This window comes from Vicugna pacos, chromosome 30 (assembly GCF_048564905.1).
Source record: "Vicugna pacos chromosome 30, VicPac4, whole genome shotgun sequence".
NCBI classification, from domain to species: Eukaryota; Metazoa; Chordata; class Mammalia; order Artiodactyla; family Camelidae; genus Vicugna; species Vicugna pacos.
In genome coordinates this window covers 20,431,448-20,445,766 of record NC_133016.1, presented here as the reverse complement: position 1 = coordinate 20,445,766, position 14,319 = coordinate 20,431,448, and the positions used below count along the sequence as shown (strand labels likewise).

The following is a 14,319-nucleotide window of genomic DNA, read 5'->3' as shown; positions in this document are numbered from 1 at the left end:
TGAAACTTCCAGAACAAACAGGCACCTCCTTGACCACGTGTCTTTCTACATATAGAACAGAGGCCATAAAGCTCTGGGAACCCCTGAGAGAAAGATTGAATCTAAGATGATCCAGAAAAACAAGTCACATTGAACTTGCTCGTGACTCTACACTATTCCATGTCTGTTGAGGCCAGAATAAGAAAGAACAGTTCACCGTCAGCAACGTTCACAAGCAGGCCTCTGCTGGATTCATAGAACATACAACTTGGCTTGTTCTTCATTTTTTAAAAGGCAGATTGGGAATAAAAACAAAAGAAAAGACAGCTCTATACAAGGCCTTACTGAATAAGCACTCGGGAAAGTCACTGAGCAGAAAATTGAATTTAAGTTCCTCCAAACGATACGTATTCCCCATCCTCCCAAAGCTTTGTGGAATGATCCGCTCCCTCTCTGAGGAAGTCATGAAACCAAGGAAACACTTCAAACTAAGAAAACACAATGTACTATTTTGTGAATCCAGACTATTGGAATCAATTCAAATTCTCAACGTATACGGTTTCTTCCCCTCCCCTCTCCTCCACAGTACACAGTACCTTCAATTTTCTTGCAATGGTATGTTTTGAAACGTGTGTATGGCTCTCCTGTATTCCTGTTTATGGAGGATGAGAATAAAATTGTACTCTGGCAGGGAAGCAGAGAAGTACCCCCAGTCACTCTGCATCGTGAACACTGCCCCATCCAGCTCGCATCTGATCAAGTCCCTGGAGTTTGCTGTGCGCAAGATAATAAGCAGAAATGCCCTTTGTACAGGCAAAAAGGAGGTGATTGCTGAAGCTCCAAACATCTTGATACCTCTTCTCTTAGTCTGAACTTCTCCCCTTAGAGATGCCTCTAAGGTTTTTACAATGAGAACAAATCTGGACAGAGCCTCTGAGATCACCCTGGCCAGTCTCCAAATTTTAAGTTTGGGTGAAATAGGACCTTCGTGAAGTTACCACCTTGCAGAAAGATGCAGGTTTTCAACTGCAGCAACATTTCACAGTGTGAACTTGTTCCATTCTGACCTTGGGTCAAAATAAGTGTCCCATGGTCAAATCACTTTGGAAAACACTATACACTTTATGTCACCTCTTCTTCTTTTGGTAGATTTACAATGCAGATTGCAGCACTGCATTAAAGATTTCAAGAAGTTCTACCATCAAGAACCAACATTTTTTTCCCAAACACATTTGGGTAGTTAAAATTTTTACAATACGACTCCTGCTAACATGCAGTGGAATGAGTGTCCCTGAGTAAGCCATTCGGGAAATACTGCACAGTACACACATAATGTCTCGTTCTCTCCTTTGTGAGGAAGATAATTTAAAGCTAATATTATTTATTAATTCACACTCAGTTCCTTAGCACTTATCAAATCTCAATTTCCCCTTGACAAGAAGGGTTAAGCAGTGGTAAAGAATTTGGATACAAAGAAGGATCTGAGACACGCTAAACAAACTTTGACAACAATTTGGTGTTGGCCATGGCCAAATTTACAGATGGGATTGTGCCAGGCCAAAGGAATTAAATTCAAGGACTAAATCAACTGACCTCTGTGCTCCTCTGCTGTAAGAATCTGCCCTGATTTCCTCTTCAGAACTCTTTCCTGCTTCAAGACTACTACACTCTAATACAAAGCTACTTCTTCACATTTTAGGTGCTCTCTAAGCATAGCTAGGGTGGCAGGCACGCCGTGGGGGCCTAACGATGACTTGAGATTTAAGAAAATGGCCTATTGTCAGAACAGAAATCTGATCATGGTTATGCTTCTTTCAGCTGAATGGAAACTGGAATGTGGCTAGCCCCGGGACTTCACTTTACTCTTATTCCTCCGAGGCAATTAGAAAAAAAAGTTCAAGTATTTTCAGTTGTCCAATTGACTTAATAAGTTTGAATAAATTTAATTTAGGTCCATTTTATCAGCAGAATTGAGTCTGATCAATAGAATTATACTTGACTAAAAAGGAAAAAAAATCATTAACAGGCACCAATGCAATAGAGCGAATCAGTAACATTTAAAAGATGTGCTGGGCTTGCAAGCATGAGAAACGAGAAGGTGCACTGGCAATCAAGTTTGTAACATCTTAAAGCTTTAAACACAGCTTCAAAAATCCCAAAAGAATGCAATCTGGTGCAGCCACTATGGAAAACAGTATGGTGAGTCCTTAAAAAACTAAAAACAGAGTTACCCTATGATCCAGCAATCCCACTCCTGGGCATATATTCAGAGGAAACTCTAATTCAAAAAGATACATGCACCCCAATGTTCACAGCAGCACTATTTGCAATAGCCAAGACATAGAAGCAACCTAAATGTCCATCAACAGATGACTGGATAAAGAAGATGGATATAATGAAATACTACTCAGCCATAAAAAAGAATGAAGTAATGCCATTTGCAGCAACATGGATGGACTTAGAAATTATCTTACTAAGTGAAGTAAGTCAGACAGAGAAAGACAAAAATGATACAAATGAACTTATTTACAAAACAGAAACAGACTCACAGACATAGAAAATAAAATGATGGTTACTGAAGGGAGAAGGTGTAGGGAAGGGATAAATTAGGAGTTTGGGATTAATAGATTCAAACTACTATATATAAAATAGATAAACAAGAAAGTCCTACTGTATAGCACACAGAACTATAATCAATATCTTGTAATAACCTATAATGAAAAAATATGAAAAAGAATATATATTTGTATAACTGAATCACTATGCTGTACACCAGAAACTAACACAACATTGTAAATCAACTATACTTCAAAAAAAAAAATCCCAAATGGATCTAAACAGGCCTTGTAGTGGGAACTGTCTGTCCCCACTCCCTAGGTATTTACTCCGTCCTTAGATGGCGATTCAAGCTTCTTTGAGGAGTTGGGAAAGAAACTTCCAGCTCTGTGCGTTCTCTGCCACTTATCTGACACGTAGCTGGAAGAAGGATTTGTCTTAGTGTGCTTCAGCTGCCGTGCAAGATACCTGTACTGGGTGGCTTAAACAGCAGAACTTCTCCCATTTCTGGAGGCTCAAAAAGTCCAAGATCTAGGTTCCTGCAGGTTCAGATTCTTGAGAAAGTTCCCTTTCTGCCTTGCAGATGACCACTCCTCGCTGGACCGCACATGGTGCAGAGAGCAAACAAGGTCTCTGGTGTCTCTTCTTAAAAGGCCACCAATCCGACAGGCTCAGGGCTCCACCCTTATGGTCTCATTTAACTTTCATTACTTCCTTACTCCAAATACAGTTACATCAGAAGGCAGGGCTTAGAACTATGAATTTCGTGACACAATTCAATTCACAGCAGGTCTAAAGATGTGAAGCACAGTCAGTGGAGGCTCCTCCTCTTTCTCACTCTCCCCTCCCCTCCTTCCATCTACCTTCTTGCAGTCCAACCCTTCATATTATACACAATAGGAAAAACAGCCAATGTGCAAAGGAGTAACTTTCAAAATGACTGAAAACAGATCAGAATGGGTCAAAAACATCTCATTTCCTCAGCTGCTCTCCCAGATCACCATATTCAAGGAGACACCCAGTTCGGGGGCATCTGAACTTTCCTCCACTCCACGGATGCTGACTTATGGTCCAGGGACCATTGCCAGGACTGACAAGTTAGGACTTGCAGCCATTCACAGATTTTCAGTCTCATTGCTTTCACTGGCCTTGTGACAAGGCCATGGGTGACCTGCTCCACCACATTTCACATAACAGGACTTCCTAACTGTAGCTCCCTGGGGCCCTGTTGGGAAAAATCCCTCTATAAGTTAGAAAGCACTGTGATGGTCTCTCTCTTTTTAAAAAACCAGCGACTTGGAGACCAAAACAAAAAAGGAGAGCAGGTGGATATTTCAAAACATTTTGCACAATGGCAATGCGTAGTGCATAGCCCCTTCAGAGGAACCCTGAGAGGCAACTACACTTACTTGGAAGTGTAATAAGGCCCAGTTTGTGTTCTGAAAAGTTAGTCTTTCACTCTTTCATGCTTTGGATGGGAGCATGCCCACCTTTTTCATTCAAAGCCATTGATAAAATGTTCGAAGAGCAACAAAAGGCTGAAATTGCATTGCTTTGGTGAATTTCCACTGTTCTTTTTCTCCATCCCCTACCTATGGAAATGGAGAGAAAGTGCACATGCACCCACAGAGGAGCCAGCGGGAGAATGAGGCTTAGGGGGTTAACAAGGACGATGCACAGAGTATAGAATGTTCAACCCAAGGAGCCGCCATCCACTTGGATTTACTATATTGTGACTGTAATGTTCGGTTCCCCCATGGTCTCTACGAATTGTCCACTTACTTTGTGTGGCATGAGCCTACTCACCCGGGAAGAGAAAGGTCTGCTAAGTCCTGCTGAAAACACCGGCCATCTGTGGTCTGACCGGCCAGGCTAAGTCTCAATACACCTGCTATCTCCCCGAGCCCTCCCGCAGGGCCAGGCCACAGGGGGCTTTAACGAAGACCCACTGGGGAGTTTAAATACATGTTACAACAACAACAATAACAAAAAAAGAGTAAATGAGGTATCATGGGCTCTCCGGCAGCTCAACTCTCACCAGCTATTCTATGTGAAGTCTGGCCTGATTGTCTAGAAGCAGCAAGCAACATAGTTCCCATTAGGGACTTTCACAGCAAAGACAATAAATAAAAACACAAGAACATCTCTGCTGACCTCTCTATGGGCTGCTCCAGTCCAGTGAAGTAGGGGTGGGGTCAGGGGGATGCAGTCAGAATCTGGTGCTCCAGCATCATCACAAGGCCTTGTTCTGTTCTTCTCATTTCAGAAGCTCTCCTGAGGGTTCCTTAACTAGAACGTCCCTGATTTCCTACCACAAAAACCCAGAAGAGCTTTTCATAAGTTTCTTCTCTTTAAAAGCCGAAAAAGATATTTGCCACCGAACAGCACACGCCGTCACCAGTGGTGAGCCCCAAGCTTATTACTTCACCACTCTGCCTGCATGACGCACTGTGGTCCACAGCCATCATCTCTGGGGCCAGTGGAGTGAAGGACAGATGCTCCCCCCAAGAGCATTCTCAGCCTGCACTGGATACAAAGAAGTAAGCTCAAGAAATTGTAGTTTCTCTCCTCGGCCCCTTTTGTGGGCCCAAAGCAGCTATTAGGGAGCGCTGGTGTTCCTGGATTATGTGCTAAACAAACCAATATTTGAACCACAGAAAGGCCGGGCTGGGGCTGGGCTGGTCTGCAGGGGCCTCCTTTGTCTGGGGGCTGGAATCATTCCCTGGTCCCTTTTCCCCACCCCCAGCTCCTTCCCCTCTCCCAGTTCATTCTTTAAGAATTGATCCTGCTGCTTCTTTACCTCAGCATGTGTCTGGGCAGATGTCCAAGAACGCTCCTTTCAACAATGACAACAACACGAACAGGGGGAAAAAAAAAACATCCTCCGCTTCCACCACTCCCATTCAGTCCTCCCTGCTCGGGCCGGCTCGTCCTCTGCCTCCCTGCTTTTCACAGCTCCTGATGGATAATGTCCTCCTCTCTCTCTCTCCCTGGGGCTCCACATGCCTTTCTACTGGACAACACAGCCTCTGTGAGGCGACCTGGGAGCCCAGCCACTGGGCCCTGGGACCCCCTTGGGGTCTTTTGAGAGAGGAAAAAAAGAAAGGCCAAAAGGGGCCCTGGATGGAGAGGCGAATGGGGTGAGCCACTGTGCAAGGGCCAGGGAGAGGGTGGGGAGGGGCCTGCGGGGTCTTCCCCTACCTCCTCGTCACCTTCTTTTCACCCTAGGAAGGAGGGCAACCACCCCGAGATGCCAAAGGACCAAGTATATTTCAAAACAGTGAAGCCCACACGATCAGAACTCTCCTCTTGAGCTCTGTTGGCTTCCCTTGAAATTCCCTGAGACACCACCGCTTCCATCACATTCTGTTACTGAAAAGATTCGACAATTACTGAGCACCTACTGAATTCAGGTTCTGTGCTACTGTTTTGCTCATTCATGATTCCATTTAATCCTTGGAACAACAAGGTCGCCGATAACTCCTTACCACCAGATGGGGAAACCGAGGCACAGAGCGATCAAAGCCCCTCGTCCTGGATCGCACAGCTAACAGGCACCAGTGCGGTGAGCTGAGCTTGGGGCCTGTGGTCCCAAGACCCCCACTTTTTCTGCTCCACTCTGCTGCTTAGTGAACTTTGAGAAATCAAAGAATGACTGAATAAAGAGTTCCCTAGCGGGGAGGGTGTAGCTCAAGTGGTAGAGTGCATGCCCAGCATGCATGAGGTCCTGGGTTCAATCCCCAGTGCCTCCATTAAAAATATAAATAAACCTTATTAACTCCCCCTCAAAAAAAAAATCAACGAACATATGTATGTTCATGTATAACTGAAAAATTGTGCTCTAAACTGGAAATTGACACATTGTAAACTGACTATAACTCAATAAAATAAAATTTTTTAAAAAAAGAGTTCCCAGCAAAGGCAGGGGCACTGATTATTTCTATGATCATTATTTGCACCATCCAGTAAATCCGCATCAAGAAACCTGCATCACCCAGGAAATTAGGGGTTTTTTTTTTCCCCTTCTTATTCATGATTGTCTTGGGATAAATGGGTCAGATGTGGGTTGCCCCAAAGTTGGAGAACCCATATTATCTCATTCGACCTTGGACATATTTTCTTCAATTTCCAATTCAATCTCATATCCTTTGTATTTCAAGAGGGTCAGTTTGAAAGCCATCAGCTTGATTATGGTTTCTGCCATTTCCAAAACTGCCCTTGAAAACATTGTTTACTATCTAAGAGGGTTCTCTTGTTTAAAGGTCCTTTCAGAAATATTCTGCAAGTAAATGTGTGCCTTTTGTTAATGCAAATGGTCATATGAAAGTTTCCCTATTCCTCAGAGCTTCCAGCAAACTTCCAGCCCAAGTCGGTCCCTGAAGTAGATGATGAGAGACTTAAAGGAGCCAGGGAGCCCCCACCCCTTTTGGGTGCTTTCCGCTTTGCTTGTCCCACAGTTGTTAAATTTTGTATAATGCACATCAAGCTCTGAAGTTCCTTTGGAAACAGATAAAATTCCCTGATAAATAAACAGCCCGTCTGTATGTTGATCCCTTGCTTTAATGTCCACGCCTGGGGACACAGCAGAGCAAGTCCCCAAAGAGCAGGGAACACACTGACTCTGCCTGACTCGCTGAACAAAGTTCTGCAGGTTCTGTGCTGGATCTCCTGGGGGAAGAGCTGGGAAGGGCGAACTCAGGTCAGCGGAGGCGAGAGACAGCCTCCGCGGAGGGCAGTGCAGTCCCCACGCCGCTCCAAGACCAGGACTCTTCTGGCTCCTTGACCTTCCTGTCCTGGGGCCGAGAGCTTCGCCTGCTTTTATAGTTGTCCACCCCCTTTCTTCGTCTGCCCCCTCAGCCACTCCCTCCCTTTGCTGTTGCTCCCTCTTCTTTCTTCCCCACCTTCTCTCTCCCTCCTCTTCTTTTTCTCAACTGCCTCCAAAGGAAAATACCCCAGGGAAAGGAAAATAAAGGAGACAGAGACACCGAAAAGTGATAATTTGTCATTGAGAAAAAGTTTACTAGTGTTAAATACTTAGTGGGTCTTTCAGAAGAAAAGGTAAGAATGTACTCATCGAAATACTATGTAAGACTCTCAAAAATATAGATGAGCAATCAAGAAATCCAGCAATAAACACCCGTGGAACATCTGGTAAAGCAAGTCTGGGGCTATTGTATTTTAGAAGCAAATGTTAATGGAGACTCTTGCCTTAATGAGGACAGAGCCTAGTAAGACACAGGCCACATTAAAGAGCCACGTAAGTGAATCACACGCTTGTATGTGATGTTACGTGCAGCAAAGGAACAGGTGCTGGGGCGGAGTGTTCTAGGGAAGATAGGCACCGGGCTCTGGGAGGCAGGGTGCACTGTGAGGGGGGCTCAAGGGAGGGATCTTGGGATGGGCACTGAAGAAGGGGGAACTTTGGAGAGGAGCCAAGAAGCAGGGGGGAGCTGCAGCAGCCTTAAGAGCCAGACTCCTGCCACCCATCCCCCACCTGTCACCTTGCAAGGTCTTAAGACTCAGGCAGGGGTGTAGCGGTGGGACCTGGATGGAGTTTGAGGTGAGAATGAACAATGCCTCCTGTCAGGACCCTGGAAAGTCATCCTCTCAGCCATCTGGGATTATTGCCATGACTGCTATTAAGCCGAAGTGTTTACGCACTAAGGATTTATCAAGTATTATGTTTTCTCTGAAATTCAACTAATCCCATATCTAAATGGTCTTCACCACATGGCTCACCTCAAAAACTACAAGAACTGACAACTGTGCAGTTCGACGAAAGGAGAAGTCGGACCATTTCTTATTTCTGAGTCAAGGGGATTCGTCTCAAAGATCTTTCTGGCTCTCACATTTAGGTTATCTTTCCTTCTTCTGCTTTGGCACTTTGGCGCATGAAGATTATCCTTGTTTCTCTTTAGCACAAAAGCCCTCAGTCTCAAAAGCAAAGAGTCTATTTTGCAGCCAAGTTTGAACTTCCTCGACTCAGGAATGACTCCTCAGGTCGGGCAGTCTTGCTGCTGCAGGATCTAGGACGCCTTTCTGGCAGCATGTGGTCCTGAAGTCCCCAGCCCACGGGCTTCAATGGATGTGAGTTCTCATCCTGGAGCAAATGTTTGCAGTACCAAACGATAGAGCTAGGCATTAAAAGTAACTGCCACCTACGCCTTGCTGAATAAAAGGTGTGGTCCTCATTCATTTTCTTAAAATATCATCTTTATTTTAGAGCAGGGAGGGAGGCGCTGTCACAGGTTTTGATCCTGTTAGGTACTCTTCCCCCAGATGGATGGAGGCGTGTAATTTTTTCACTAATATCACCTGCAAGAGAACAAACCGAGGGGTATTTCTTTCTTTTTACCCTATTAAATGCTAACAGCCTCCAAGTAGCCAATATCCTAGACTCTAGGGTTCACAGCCTGCTTGATATTTCATGTCGGCGACAGTCCATCTAATGAACAAGGCAAGGGTAAATTCTCTTTTCTTTCTGTACCCAAACTCAAAACGATTGTTGGTGACTCTTTGAGCCACAAGCATAAAGAAGCACTAGGGACACGTCAAAGACCTAGGCTTACACAAGTGGATGCGCCACGGCCATGCGTTCAGCCTAAAAGCCACGGTTCATTGACGTAGCTACTAACATAGCTCCTGTCGGGGGCAAGTTGAAGTTCAGTTCTCCAGGCTGATACCTATCGCCTCTTCAGTGCGGTCAGCTGGAGAGCGAGGCCCGGTGCCGAGCAGGGGCGGGACGTGTGTTGCAAAGACAGGACTGCACTCTAGCGTCCCAGCCTTAGCACCAAACGGCTTGTACACAGCAGGTGGTGAATTCTGAAAGGAATTTGGGGATGCGTAGCTAAAGAATTAAAAAAGAAAACCCTTTACTCTTACATTTAGATTGGAGCTTGATCACTTATCAGTGGTTAAATACCAACTGACCATAACTTTAGATGGTGAATTGGAATTGACGAATCTTTAGGTGTGAGATGTTGGTAGAGGCTGTGAACATATGTTAGAAGGTAGAGGAGGGAACGCAACATGATTATTAAGCTCAGGAAGTTCTCATGTCCCAGCTGCTACCTGGACTGCCTGGTGATGAGGGAGTCAGGGTCAGAGAGCCCGAGTTTACAAATGCTCTTCCCACACTCCCCACAAGGAGGATGGGGCTGCTGGGTCACAGCCAATGGCCACAGACGGAGAAAGCAAACTTCCTTCCCGAAGCAGCCGTGGCTCCAACCTGGATTGTTCAATTCCACACAGCACAAGTCACTGCTGTAATAATTAAATGCAGTTATTCAATCAGCAAATAGTGATTGAACACTTAGGAAGAAATCAAAGAAAAAAAGGGGCAGAGATAAGTGGGAATTTAATCAGAACAGAGGGACATCATTTGGACAGTGGCTCCAGGGAACTTCTGTCTCGTCTTAAAACCGAGCAGAACCCTGTGGGGTCTTCCAGGGACAGACCCCTCCCCCACACCCTCCGCTGTGGCTCCTCCCTGAAGTACCCAGATAACAGCATCTCATGTATATTTCCTGAGTTTTTCAGATGCTAAAAATCACCGCCAAAGGGAAGAGATGAACCACTTGATGATCCAGAGCACGTGGCCCTCAGACCTTTGGCTCCTGGGGGTTGACAGTGCTGGCCACCCTCTTACCTCGACATCAACCAAGCAGAGGACTGTGCACGAGCTGATCGCGTACCCTGCGACACCCGCCTTACCTGGCCTTTAAATAAGCTTTGCTGAAACCTTCGGGGAGCTGGGAGTTTTCTTGGGCATGAGCCACCCAATCCGCCTTGCTCGGCCCTACGATAAACCTTTCTCTGCTCCAAACTCCAATGTTTCCCTTTTTTGGCCTTATGGTGCGGCGGGCACATGAACTTGCCTTCGGTAGCGTTCTGTCTTCCTGCTTGACACAGAGCCACACCAGGAGCTGTGCGGCCCCAGATGTGGGGTATGGCTCCCCAAGGCAGGTGTTGAGAGTGATGGACAGCATACAAGTCCCCAAACACAGCATGGGAGTCCGTGCCCTGGCCAACCAGCTCGCTTCTGAAGACTGAACACTCAGCTGAAATCTGCTTCTCTGTCATTTCCACCCACGGGCCTTCTCTACCTGCTAGAGGGAGACACCGAGGAGGCAGGCTATTTGGCACAATCAACAATGCTACAAGCATCTATTTAACACTGAGCCGCGTCAGGAACAGGGGAAAAGGAGGGGAGGATTCAAAGCCTCACAGAAACCAGAGAAGAAGAGAGGCAGGCGCATAAAAAAGAAAAATGAAATGGCGCAAAGACCCTGCTAGAACGATGCCTGAAGGAGCCTGAGACCAGCCACAGGGGAGGGGACAACGCTTCTACTCGGAGAAACGGGTGACATCTGAGGTTGGGAAGTCTCTGGACAGGCCGATTTTGAAAGATTACTCCAGGCGAGGAAGCACAGCACACGGATGCAAAGGGGCACAGAAAGACGAAGTCCGAGGAATTTCGGGAGACTGCTGTGACCAAAACACCAGGTGCAATGGCAGCAGGGGTGGGTCAGGCTCTGAGGGGCTTGGACTCCGCCCTGCAGACTTTGGATTTTACTCTGTAGGTGACGGGAGCCAGCAGAGGCTTTTGAGCAATGACTTGCTGGAAGGCAGGCAGAGAAGGAGTTAATGTTCCCCAGTTCTGTACATGAAAACAATTTGAGCACAAAGAGATCTAGCCTGAGGCCATTCAGCCAGTGAGGTCTGGACACAGGTCTCTCCGCCCCCAACCCGGACCGATTTCCACCAACCCAGGCTGTTTCCAGAGTCAATATGTCTTGGTGGGAAGCAAGATACCTTTTTGGACACCCTGTGGGACGCGGAATCCTTACCTGCCAATAAGAAACTGTAAGCCTCTTACTTCAGTGAAAGGAAACATTACTTTGATGGCTGCCAAGTCACACGTACACATTTCTATCAAGTCACGTACCACAGTCATTGATCATCGTGACTGGTTACCCGCCTGCTTTTCTGCGCTAAGTTGTGCGCTCCTTGCAGTCAGGGGCTGTGTCTTCCTTCAGTCGGTCCTCAGGACAAGTGTTAACTGAGCCATGATCACGCGCCAGGCGCTGTGCGGCCAGCCGGCCCCGTACCGCAAGCGAGCGGCTTGTCCTCTGCCAACCGCAGAGTCCACGGTCACTCTCCCTCTGCATCCTCAGTGCCGCACACAGGGCTGACACTCCAAAACAGCGTGCAAATGGCAGAACAGTGGGAAAAGTGCAGCACTGTTTTCCCCCCAAATACCATGTGAGTTTTCCCAAAGTTGCGCCCTGTGTGCGTACAGCTTATAAAGGGGAAAAGGAGGCTAAGTTTCAACCCCTGCGTACTCCTCCATCCAGACACACCAGACGCAGAACGGAGGGAGGCACACACCAGGCTGAGCCTCACAGGTCCAGGCCAGGGAGAGGATGACCAGGTGCCAGAACTGGCAGAGCGTGGCGTCCAGGACGGCACCCCATCAGAAGCGGCAAGGGTTAGGAGACATAAGGGGGTGATGCCTTCCGCTGCCTTCTAAGGGCCTCCCCTGGTACATTTCTAAATCTCAACTATCTTGTGTGATTGAGGGAGAAACTGAAGCCCGGAAGCAGAAAGACTACGAGGCTGTACATTCGGCCTTGGGCTCCAGAACCCACGCTGACGCGTGGCGCTTAGCCGGGTGGCTGGGAGCCTGGCCGGGGCGGGCCGGGTGAGGAATGTCCTGCCGAGCTGGCCAGAAAGAGCTGCCAGGGACTGCTGCCACTCCCCCCAGGACCGGCCAGACTCCTTGACCCCCAGTCTGGCAGGCCTGGTACAGCTTCCAGCTGCCTCCTCAATCCACCACCAGCAGCGAGTGACATGGATCCCCAGGGGCACTGCCTTTTGTCCAAGAATGATCCTGTGTGCCCTAACCTGCCGATGCGTCCTCACCTTTTGCTGCTCCTCGGGGATCATTATCATTTGTCTTGTTCCCAAGGGGGTACGTTTCGATTGCACGTAGTCCTAGTCCATTCTGGAAGAGAATCATTCTCAATGGAAATTCTAAGTCTCCACGTGCTGCTTTAACCAATGGACAGCATTATCACCTGAGCCAAAGGTGAACAAGACAGTCGCCCCATGTGTGGCCTCAGCGTGAACACAGAAGCACGCTTCACTATGGCGCTGTGCAAAAACACTGGATTTGTAACCCAGTAGGACCCTGTCGGGGCTTCCAGGGTCAGACCCCTTCCTCATATCCTCTGCTGTAGCTCCTCCCTGAAGTACCCAGGTAATAGTATCTCATGTATATTTCCTGAGCTTTGCAGATGCTAAAAATCACCACCAAAGGGAAGAAATGAACTGCTTAATGATGGAGAGCACGTGGCCCCAGACCTTCTGGCGCCCAGGGGTTGACAGTATTGACCACCCTGTTACCTCAGCATCTACCAGAGGGGTACCCTGGGACCTCTCTCCCTTACTTGGCCTTTAATTATGCTTTTGCTGAAACCCTTTGGGGAATTTGGGGTTCTCTTGCTCATCCTTGCAATAAATCTTTCTCTGCTCCAAACTCCAATGTTTCAGTTTGCTTGGCCTCATGGTGCAGCGGGCACACGAACTTGGTTTTGGTAACAGATTCCCAGTGCAAGGTTCTGGGTGTGAGTCTCACTTCTGCTCCTGCCATGGGACTGACCCTGAGCAGGCCACTGATGGCTGGGGGCCTCGTGTCCTGCCGTAACACAGGGCTGCCCTCTGCCCCCACTCAGGAGGGGGTACAGATGAAGCAGGAGACATAGTTTCCACTTCTGTCTGCACCTCCATCTACTTCCAAAAATGTATGACTGACTGTCTGCAATGAAGGAAACGTATACAGTAAGACTTACTATAAAAAGAAAAGAGCCAATGCCGCACAGAGAGGAAGGATGAGAAGGGGTGGTGACTGCCCACGCTCTCAGCTGACGGGGGAGCAGGGAAGCATTTACAAACCCCAATGGGAGAGGGAATGGGCGGTGGGCGTGTTTGCTGCTTGGCATTGCTGCCAACAAGGAACCAGGTGATCACCCACCCCCACCTGAGGTGGCATTTTCATCTGTCTTTTGAAGACCGACAAGATACATGTACCAAGAGAAAAACGGGAGTCTGTTGTATCCTGGCTAATGAAACAATCACAGAAATAAAAAGCTACAAAAAAATTGCTCAGCTGTTTTCAAAACTCCAATAATAGCACACGATTAAAATAAATTTTGGATATATATTCACTCGATGAAATATTATCTGCTCATTGAAATTGCTGAGAAAATACGGGAAAGTATTTGTGACAATGGTAAGTGAAAGCAAATGTGAACGGATATAAACAATGGTTAGAACGTCACAGTATTTTTTCAGAGAGAGAGAGATGGTATAAGGGTGTGTTCCAATCACTGAACATAATCCTGTTAGGCAGGTGAGACTCTGTGTGTGTGTGTGTGTGTGTGTGTATTTTCTTTTCTTTTCTTTTTTTTTTTTTTGGAGGAGAGGGTGTAATTAGTTTGTTTGTTTTTTTTTTAATTATAGGTACTGGGGATTGAACCCAGGACCTTGTGCATGCGAAGCACACACTCTACCCCTGAGCTATAACCACCCCCCTTTTTCTTTTCATGAAAAGAAATCCCAGAATGTTTTTGTGAAGATAACTAATATCAAAGAAGCCATAGTTGGTGGGAGGGTATAGCTCAGTGGTAGGGCGCGTGCTTAAGCATGCATGAGGTCCTGGGTTCAATCCCCAGTACCTATATTAAAAAAATAATAAAGAAACAAACTTAACTACCTTCCCCC

General features: G+C 46.9%; 1 protein-coding gene and 1 non-coding gene across 5 annotated transcripts in view; both read right to left on the bottom strand.

Annotated features, from left to right (window-relative positions):
• The window catches only part of SETBP1 (SET binding protein 1), a 360,642-nt gene that overhangs the window by 215,080 nt on the left and 131,243 nt on the right, over positions 1–14,319 (bottom strand). The window lies entirely within an intron of this gene.
• Positions 14,054–14,125, bottom strand: TRNAA-CGC (transfer RNA alanine (anticodon CGC)). Its single transcript has one exon. It is a non-coding gene; the product is annotated as a tRNA-Ala (tRNA).